We start from the raw sequence: 11,048 nt of genomic DNA, 5'->3' as shown, positions 1-11,048 counted from the left end.
TACCCTAAGATTCCATCTCACCTCAATTAGAATGGCGATTATCAAGAATACAAGTAACAATACGTGTTGGAGAGGATGTGGGGAAAAAGATACACTCATACATTGCTGGTGGGGATGCAAATTACTGCAGGCACTCTGGAAAGCAGTGTGGAGATTCCTTAGAAAACTTGGAATGAACCCACCATTTGACCCAGCTATCCCATTTCTCGGCCTCTACCCACAGGATTTAAAATCAGCATACTACAGAGATACAGTCACATCAATGTTCATAGCTGCTCAATTTACAATAGTCAGGTTGTAGAACCAACCTAGATGCCCTTCAATTGATGATTTGATAAAGAAACTGTGATATATATACATATATATATATATATATATATATATATATATACACAATGGAATATTACTCAGCTATAAAGAATAATAAAATTATGGCATTTGCAGGCAAATGGATGAAACTGGAGAATATTAAGTGAGATAAGCCAATATCAAAAATCAGAAAGCAAATGATCTCACTGATAAGCGGATGATGACACATAATGTGGGATAGGAGGTGGGAAAGAATGGAGGAAGGAGGAACTATATAGAGGGAAAAGAGAGGTGGGAGGGGTGGGAGGGAAGGAAAAAATAAGAGAATGAATCAAATGACATTGCCCTATGTAAATGTATGATTATGCAAATGGTATGCTGTAACTCCATGAACAAACAGAAATAACATATATCCCATTTATTTATAATAAAATTTTAAAAAAACACTTGAAAAATTTTGGAGAGTATGAACATCCCTGAACATTTTAAAGGCTATTTATGCTAAGCCCATGGCTGACATCATTCTTAGTGTAGATAAACTGAAACCATTCTCTTTAAAAATGTGAACAAGACAGCGATGTCCTCTTTTGCCACTTCTATTCAATATTGTCCTCAAAACTGTAGTGAGAGCAATTATACAGACTAATGAAATTCAAGGGATATAAATAGGAAAAGAGGTACTTAATCTGTCACTATTTGCTGATGATCATGATTCTATATTTAGAGGATCCAAAAACTTCTCCAGAAAACTTCTAGACCTCATCAATGAATTCAGCAAAATAGCAGGCTATAAAATCAATACACATAAATCTCAAGCATGTTCATATGAAAGTGATAAAACATCTGAAAGGGAAATGAGGAAAACAACTCCATTTGCAATAGCCTCAAAAAAGTAAAATAAAACACTTGGGAATCAATCTAACCAAAGAGGTAAAAGATCTCTACAACGAAAACTACAAAACATTGAAGAAACAAATTGAGGAAGACCTTAGATGATGGAAAGATCTCCATAATGAATGACTCCTACAGAAATAAGCAAAGAAGACAAGCAGGCAACTCTCAAAAAATAAGAAGGGAAATAAATGTTTGCAAAAGAGACAAAGAAATTGAGCCCTTCAAAAATAAAAATGAAAGTCATAATAGACTTCCTTCATGGTATCACTGAATAGGAGCTAAGAAGTTCACTCAGAAGGGAAATGGGAATCTCAACTTGACCCTGGCAGGTTCTTGACTACACAATAGAAAGGAATTTCAGGGCATATGAGAAAAAGCACAAATATTTATTTAGGAAAACAAGGATATTATATAGAAATGTAAATAAGAGTCAGATATACATTCAAGGGGAGAAGGAGAGCAGGTACTTAAGACTGAGATTCATTTTAGGGGGAATTGGCTCATCTTCTTAAAAGAAATTTTGTAGATAGTGAATATGAGAAGCTACAAGCAGTATGGGGCAAGGGGATATATATCTGTTGAGTTCAACACTCTAATCATGGAGCATAGGGTCCATTACAGTTGCCTGCTTCTCTCAGAGTCTCTATGTTGATGTCATCCAGTCAACACATAATGTGTAGAATATACTGATGAGCCTCTAATAATATTTTCCCCTTCAATTTATTGAGTCTAAAGGAAACATTGTGAAAATTAGCAATGTATATGAACAACAATTTTGCAATGCCCTAAGCAGCTCAGCAAGAACCTGCTTCAAAATAAAATATAAAAGATCTGTGAATGTGTCTTAGTGTTTAATCATCCCTGGGTTCATTTCCTGGTTCAAAAAAAATAATTTGTGATGAATTTAGATAAATTTATGTATAAAAAATGACATCGAGAAGGTAAATATAAAACATAAGTATTACACATTTTAATTCTATACACATGAAAAATAAAAAAAATAATTGACATAATAAATATCCACAAGAGAGTTTCATAAGATCATTAATTTTCTAAAATATTTCAGACTATTATGCATTCTTTCCTTTGTTTATTTCTTCTCAGGAAATCAAAAATAGGAACTCAAAACTATTATAAAAAACAAAGAAATAGTTTTTCTCTCTAGCAAGACCAAACCCCTCTGTTACAGCATTTACAATTTAGTTGGGGTTTCAGTTGAAATCAATAAATAGATACACATGCAAAAGTTAGCTATTAATCCTCTTTGAAATATTTTTTCCTACTGAGAAAATGAGACTTAATTAAATTATCCAAGGTTATTGTTAGAAGGGAGTAAGTAGTTTGCTTTCAACTTAGGGATATAGCTGTTTATTATTATTATTACTATTACTATTATTACAACTACTCTGTAGGAAATGCTGCATGTGATCTCAAAACTCAGTATTATAAAACATTATTACAAATAAGTAAATCATTCAAATATAATGCCTTCTGAAGACAAGAAAGTATAGAAAACGTCATCCTTAGGAATGAAAGAAGAAATAAACTAGAAAGTTGTTTTCTAAAAGAACATCAAAATATCATTTATATTCTTGGCTAAATATATTATATTGTTCTTTGTCTAATTAGTCTGGACCAGCTATATCCCATATTCACTAATGGTAACAGATGGTTACAAGGCAAATTTTTGCTCTAAATTTTACTTTTTTATATTATCTTCAAAGTCTCCTATAAGAAACATTCTTGCCATAGGCATATTTTTTGCTTGTAAAATTTACTGTTTCCAGAAACTATGCCAATTACTGTTAACAAACACTGTTTATATAGCAAACAGAAACAGTTAGCCCTTGATTCCCAGAAAATCACCGTTATTGAGTGGATTTCTGTTTACAGACACTGTGCAGAATGCTAGCAAGTACAAGACTAACAAGACTGAAAACTCTGTTAACCCTCTGAAGTAGGGGTCAAGATCTCTTTGATTAATTTTTTTAAAACTGGAGTAAAAGGAGAAAAGTAACCAGTTTGCATAGAAACTGATCTAAAATTGATCAAAATTGATTCTTAAGGGCTGGGAAGTTAGCTCAGTTGGTAGAGTGCTTGCCTTGCAAGCACAGACCCTGAGTTCAATCCCCAGCACTGAAAAAAAAAAAAAAAAAAAAAAAAAAAAACTTGATCCTCAAGATATACACCTAAATAAATTCTACTGGAAAACTTTTCTTTTGATATTTAAATGTGATGTGTTCTTTGTTGTATATATTAAAAAGGAAAAGTAATGATGATATTATTTTGCCACAAATATTTGGCAAACTTGGAGTCTTTTTAAGAATTTTTTTTATTCATTAACTTAAAACCCATTCTAAGTATTTTCATTATATTTTGTAGTTCACTAAAATATTTATTTTACAATTTTTTACTCTTCAATGTAGCTGATGTTTTGGAAGTATAATATTTTGACCTGTTAATACATGTTTGTGTGTGTGTGTGTGTGTGTTTGCCCAACGGTTCTTTGGTTCTTATACATTTGCACATATCCTCATTAGTTTTCTTCTTACTTTTTTCTTTCTTTTTTTATTTTTCATTTTGATTAAGGTTTAAATGGCTTTCAAGTGATTCAGTGCAAGAATTAGCTCATAATTTTATTTACTGACACAAAAATTTATCATTATATACCTCAATTATGCCTTAGTTCCTCACTTGTACCTGTATAGACTAATCACTTCATTACTTTATTATATGCAGATATTCTCTTTACTTTCCCCAATAAGGGATTTTAGTACATAATTTAGAATAATTACTATCTTGAATTAAAGAAGTATTATCCAATATAATTTGCCTATACTTGTTAATCTCAGTGTCTTCTTAGAAATCAATCTATCTCCCCACCACCAAAAAATTAAGCAAATGAAGTGAATACAGTTCTAATTTTGTCTTTTTTTTGGGGGGGTGTTGGGGGCTATGCCATGGGGACTAGCCAAGATGGCGCCTGGCACCCAGCCAGAAGCTGTTTTGATCACATCGGCGGTAGGCATGCACAGGTGTTCCCGAGTGCTCCTGCTTGCACCTGCTCATGATTGGACAGCTGGCTCCTTGCCTGATCTCAACTGGCATGGCCCCGCCCTCTGCCTCTTGGAGGAAATATAAGCAGGTAGTAGGTAGAAGGCGAGGGCAGCAGCTAGCAGAAAGAAACAGAGAAGCCATTAGCAGAAAGGAAGAAGAAGAAGCGGCAAGAAGATAGAAGCAGCAAGTAGGGGCAGCAGCGGAAGGCAGGTCACAGAGCAGAGAACTGAGAATACATCTTTAGGTTGCAGATCACAGATCGCAGTATGCTGGACACATCACTATAGCACCTTAGGTAGACGCACCCTTAGTTCACAGGATACAGGATGCACCTTTGAGCAGAAGCAGCAGAACTAGAAGACATGGATCTCTGAAAGTGTAATCTCTCTCTCTTAAGCAAAGTCTTTCTCTCTGACAAGCAAAGCCTCTCTCTCTCTCTCCTCTGAAAGCAAGTAAACCTCATTTCCTCTATCCTTTATACCCACGCAAATTGTTGCTGCAGGCAGTGACAAATACCTGCAGATTTGGTAACACAAAGAGCCAGTGACAGGGGGGTGCTGGGGATTGATCCCAGGGCCTTGTGCATGCAAGACAGGCACTCTACTAACTAAACTATATCCCCAGCCCCCAGTTCTAAATTTTTATATGTTGAAATAACTTTATGTAACTCAGTAATTGAGAAATTTAAGCATGTAGGGAGAACATTACTTTTGTCTAGTTTGTCAACATACGGTTTCTGATTTTCTATCCAAAAATTAATTTTAAGACATCTCTGATGTTGTTTCAAAGCTATTTTTAGAATTTTATATTAGTTCACATGAATTGCCTACCTTTCACTAGTGATACATGCATGATTTTTACCATATTATTTTCTGGCACATTACGAAGCACTGCAATGATTTAACAATCATTCTCTTGTAGATGTAGTATGTTACAAATAAAATAGATATCTTCAGAAAAGTAACCTATGTATAGGCTTCTTTAATGCCCACTCATGGTCTTTTCTACTGCGTTTTCTGTGTTAGGCTTATTTGACATTTATTATCCACCTCACATGATAGTTGGTGCTCTTTCAATGCAGTTCTGTGCTCTAATAATTGTCTGGTTACATTTCTGATCAATGTAGTTTTGAATTTACAAATATCCTGGCATTTATTCTGCTTACTATTCATTTCTGCTGATATAGTAAATTGTTTAAATAATATTTTTTACATCTTTTCTCTGATGGCTAACATGCTGATATATTACCATAAGTCTCTTCACTTTCAAATTGTTTGAGCAGCTTTCCTTGAATATGCAGAGTATGAAATACAGATATACCATTAAGTGCAAGTAAAATGCTAGACTAAAACAAAAAAAAGTACAGGTTAGATGAACTACACTGGAAAAATTAGAACACATGTAGCAATTTGTAACTCTGTGAACCTGAGCAATTAAAATTTTAAGACTGTTTACTTCTATAAAATATAAAGAGAGGAGTAGCTATGAAAAATCTGGAAAAAGAATGAACAAAGCTATTTTATGTAAAATGCTTAGTTTATCTCACATATAGAAATATCTTGACTTTATATAAATATTGTTTTATTTATAATACTGACAATATTTGTAAATCCACTGAGAAGTTTTGATGTGGGAAGGAGGACATTCAGCATATGCATAAATGCTGTAATGGAAGAGACTACTCACAGGAGGTTAAATTACATGAAAGTAATTTCAATATTATTTAAAAGTAAAAAACCCATATTTCCTGGAAAAGTAAACATCAGTAGCACAGACCTGGGAGCAGTATATGACAGCATGGTCCATATGAATAGAACTAGTAGAAAGAATATATTTTTCTCTGACAAAGAGACAATCATTTTGCATTCAATGGAGAAAATAAGTGTTGCAAATAAGGAAGATGAAGTGTCTTCATTTGATTTTGAGACAAAAGGGGAATTTTGGAGATTAAATTCTTACAGAATAAAAGAAGAGGATTGGTGTTGAGAAGGTTTTTAAGTGTTGTTTTGTGTTCTGAATTACTGGAGAAACAACATAATGGGCATTGTATAAAGAAGTTTATGTCCCATTTACATGATTAGGAGGAATAGAATTCATAGATACAAAGGCATTGGTTTTGGGCTGAAAGCAGTGGAAAAGTGCAAGAAAGTAGTGCACTTATCTTTCCCACTTTCTCTGAAGCCAGTTTGAAATAGAAAATTGTCTTTGCAAAGATGCATTCAAGAAATGCACATAAAGTGAGGGGATAGGGATAAAAATATATAAGTTATTTTGAATATGGAAGTAGTTTGAGAAACAGAGAAACAATATTAGAAAGATATTCAGTAAATACTTATTGCTTCTTGGGCTTATATTTGTCTGATACATAATATTGAAATGAAAATTATATAGATTATAAGCACTTAAAATGAGTAATTGACTCATACATGCTATGCTTTATTCTTAAATAACAAATACATAACCAGTTTTTGTGGAATCTAACCAATTGAGTGAAGTCTACATCCCACATTATTAAATACTATGAAAAACAAAACAAAACAGTAATGAAATAGAAAACAGTAAAAATATCTAGGTGGCTTATCAATTTAAGAATAGCACCAAAATTATACTCAGGAAATGTTACGATTTACTTTTGATAATATGAAAGAACAGTTTATGAAAAGCCTTTTGTATGATCTGATACTTTTCTTCCAGGTAAGTGCTTGCTTACCTGATAAACTCCATGGTTTTTCTTTTATAAGCAGAACATTCAAGTTCAACATTGAACTTAAAAAGTGGAAATTTTTATAGTGTCAACCTTGTTCTGTTTCCTAATCATTTCATATTATTATCTCAAATATTTTCCTCTATAAAGTAATAAATTTGAAGTTATTAAAAATTGGTAGCATTTATTATTGCATTTGGAACCATTATATGAATACAAAAACTTCTTCCTGTATGAGAACAAAATCATAGGTTTTGAGTGGTAGTTTAGTAGAAAATAGGAAGGGATTTCCTTAGAGCTGCTTGAAAGGATACCAGCTATATGTATTATAAAACATGCTTTCATAACAAGTGTAACAAAAAGGTGATAAAATTATGGTTGTTAGAGTCTTCCTGTCATGAATTAATCTATTCAATGTATTTATATATAATACTAAAATATTTGTTTAGATATTTATAGCACATTCACCCTCTTGAAGAGAAAACATATCAAAGGAGAAGTTCAGCTGGAATATTTCCCTTCTATGCTCTTCTCTCTCCCCCATAGGATAATAGAGATGCAATACGCTAGTATTATTTTAACATTCTTAGAACATCTGACTCTACTTCTTTAATCTGATCCTCTGTTAATAAAATATCTCTTAGTATCTTTCCTTTTGTTCTTACTGTATTATTTCTCATTCAATCCATCTTAACCAAACAACTTGTGATGTGATATGAGAAAAGGAATTTATATGAGCACTAAACAGCATAATATACATCTATTGATGCATCCAAGGTAACATTACATTTGTGGAGTAAGAATATCAAGGAGCACTCATTTGATAATGAACAAAGGAAAGTGCTTATCAAATAAAGCATGTGAGGACTAGAGAAATACTTTCATGAGAAATAGCATGAAGACCATTCTTTTATCCCAAACCTGTTAATGATGGTTAAATGGTGATTATAGGCTTTGGAATTAATTTCAAATAATCCAACACCTCTGAGAATTAGTATGGGTTCAGTATGATTTGTTAATCAGGATAGAGTACTCCAGAGCTAAACAGAAATAAAACTTGCAGCATAATGTGAATTTTTGAACACTGGCTTCATGTTCAATGACTGGAGAAAATGCAGACACATAATACAGGAAAATTTTGTTATTCCAAGGAAATCCAATCTTTCTCTCCCTTTGGTACCATATACACCCAAGTCACCACCACCTCTGATCTAAACTCCTGACCTGGAAGTTGTTTTGCCCTGTTTCTATTACTGCCTATGCCCACCCTGTTCTACTCGCTACACTGCAATCAGTGCTCTCTTTAATAATAAATCATATTATGCCATGCACCCCATCCTGGAATTACTCCGTTGCATTCTGCTGCATTTTAATATATACTTCAAAATCCTGACGAAGAGATAAAGGCAAGGCATAGACATACTCTTACTGTTGTTACTGCTCTTTGCTTCTAGTTACCCTGAGATTCTCCCCTGACCCACACTAAGGAGTGTGTGGTTTTAATTTATATATTTATTTTTCTGGTAGCAGGGATTAAATCCAAGGATGCATATGTATAAACAATTAGACACATTCCAACCATCCCACCTTTTCAAAATTTTGAGACAAGGTCTCTCTAATTTGCTTAGGGTCAGGAACTTGTAATGCTCTCAAATCAGCATCCCAAACTGCTGTTATTGCACACATGTGCCACCACACGCAGATAAGGAGTGTTTTTATCAGCACATTTGTATTATTCTGTCCATATGGAATACTCTCAAAGCATTGAGAGCATTGTTATTGTTATTGATAGTAATCCCTGCCTTCATTCAGGCCTCTATCCAAGATATTTTTCATATTATTCAGCTTGGCCTAATACACCTTTCTAAGACACTTCTATAACATTATCTAATCTATTTTTTCAGTGCACTTCTTACTGTAAAACATTTCATGTGTGTTTGCTAATTTCTTTCTCATCCAGAAAACATAAGCTGCATGAGGCAAGGGGCTTGTTTGTTAATTCCAGGGTCAAGTAAGTATTAGGACTTTAAAGATCTTTATTGTTTTGGAATAAATGAAAACAATGGATGATAATTTGAAATAATGCAACTCATATTATTTCAAGCACAAATAATCAACAAGGACCCTGCACTATAGTTTACTGATGGAAGAAACATTCTATATATGTGTGAATACAGTGTTCACTGAACAAATTGAGCTACTCAGCACTTAAGTTGTGAGATAGTGCAACTGAGGAATTGCATTTTTGATTTCCATTTGAATTAAATTTAAATAGCTAAATGTCTACAATATTAGAAAATACAGAATAGAAAAATCATAGGTGAAGTGGTATAACTAGATCCATTAGCCTATCATATTGACACAAATATTTCGTGTGGTTAAAATTAAAGAAGCTGGAATAGGCAAGAAAGTAGAATAAATCAGACATAATTTTCTTATGTTTATACCTGAATATGCCACCAATGAAAATCCACATCATGTGCAATCATGGAATTTGAATAAGTTATATTCCATGTATGTATAATATGACAAAAATACTCTACTGTCATGTATATCTAAAAAGAAAAAATAAAAATAAATAAATTGGAAAAAAAACATTAAATAAGCTGGGAGTAGTAGTGCCTGTCTATAATCCCAGCCTTGGGAGGGTAAGGCAGGAGGATGGCAAGTTCAAGACCATCATCAGCAACTTAATAAAACCCCAAGCACTTAGCAAGACCTGTCTCTAAATAAAAAATAGAAAGTGCTGTGATCTACCTCAGTAGTTAAATGTGTTTGGGTTCAATTCCTGGTTAACTGCCTCACCCTGAATTTAAATAATCTTCTTTAAATTTTTGTCTAACTTGAAATGAGTGTGTAGGTACTTCTACTTTATGAAAAATATTACATGAACTCCCAAAAGCTTGCTTTGGGTTTGGCAATATAGCTCAGCTGTAGAGTGTTTGCCTAGTATACATGAGACCTTGGGTTTGATATTCAGCACTACAGAAAGAAAAAAACTCATTGCTTTGATTTTGGTTTACAATTAATTAATGTAATATTGGGAATTATGATCTTATATAAACATAAAACATACAAGTTTTTAGACTATTGAGAATTAAAGAAAAATAAAAAACAATATTAGATAATTATTTATTTTCATATTGAAATTAATTTATGAAATAATTGTTTCTAATACTGGTGGACACTTTAGATGAACTTATTTAAACAACTGAAAATAACTTTGTCATTTAATTTTACATATGCAAATATGCCAATGAAATATTCAGGTGCAGTTCTATGTGTTTTGTACATAGAAATTTTCAAGTTATTATTTATGTTATTATGAAGTAGGGAATATTCTCAAATCAGAGTTTCATGAATTTACATAAAGTACATATATAATGCAGGCTATTGCTGAAGTCAAATTTGAAACTAAACCATTACTTTTGTTCTAAAAATAAAAAAAATAATGAATGGATATTGTGTATATGTATTTGTGTGTGAACAACTTATCACTCAAAACATCCATGGTCTTTATTTCACTGAGTTATACATTACTAGCATCTATAATATCAGTGATGACACTAGATAAATTTATTTATATGTGTTCAAAGTAAAAATTAATATTTCCCATTCTGAGGATTAGCTAAGAACACAGCTTCCCATTTTTTGAAATAAACCTCCTTCTGCCTATGTTGAAAATTTTATTATATCAATTTCCTCCCTCCCTCTGGATTCAAACCACTTTATCTCTATCTATCTATCTATCTATCTATCTATCTATCTATCTATCTATCTATCTATCATCTATCTATTCCTAGTACTGGGGATTTAACCAGTGGTGCTTATCCACTGAACCACATCCTCAGTCCTTTTTATATTGTATTTTGAGGCAGGATAAATTAGCGAGCCAATTTACTTATATACAGCCTCACTAAGTTATGGAGGCTGACTTTGAACTTGTGATCCCCTGCCTCTGCCTCTTCAATGGCTTGAATTATACACAGGTGCCAGTGGTTGCTGGATCTAACCACTTTCTCTGTGTTTCTAATGTGCCCACATCTCTTGGAGTCTCTGCTCTGTATCACTTACACCTTTGGGT

This window comes from Sciurus carolinensis, unplaced genomic scaffold (assembly GCF_902686445.1).
Source record: "Sciurus carolinensis unplaced genomic scaffold, mSciCar1.2, whole genome shotgun sequence".
In the NCBI taxonomy this organism is placed as follows: Eukaryota; Metazoa; Chordata; class Mammalia; order Rodentia; family Sciuridae; genus Sciurus; species Sciurus carolinensis.
This window is presented reverse-complemented; position numbering follows the sequence as displayed.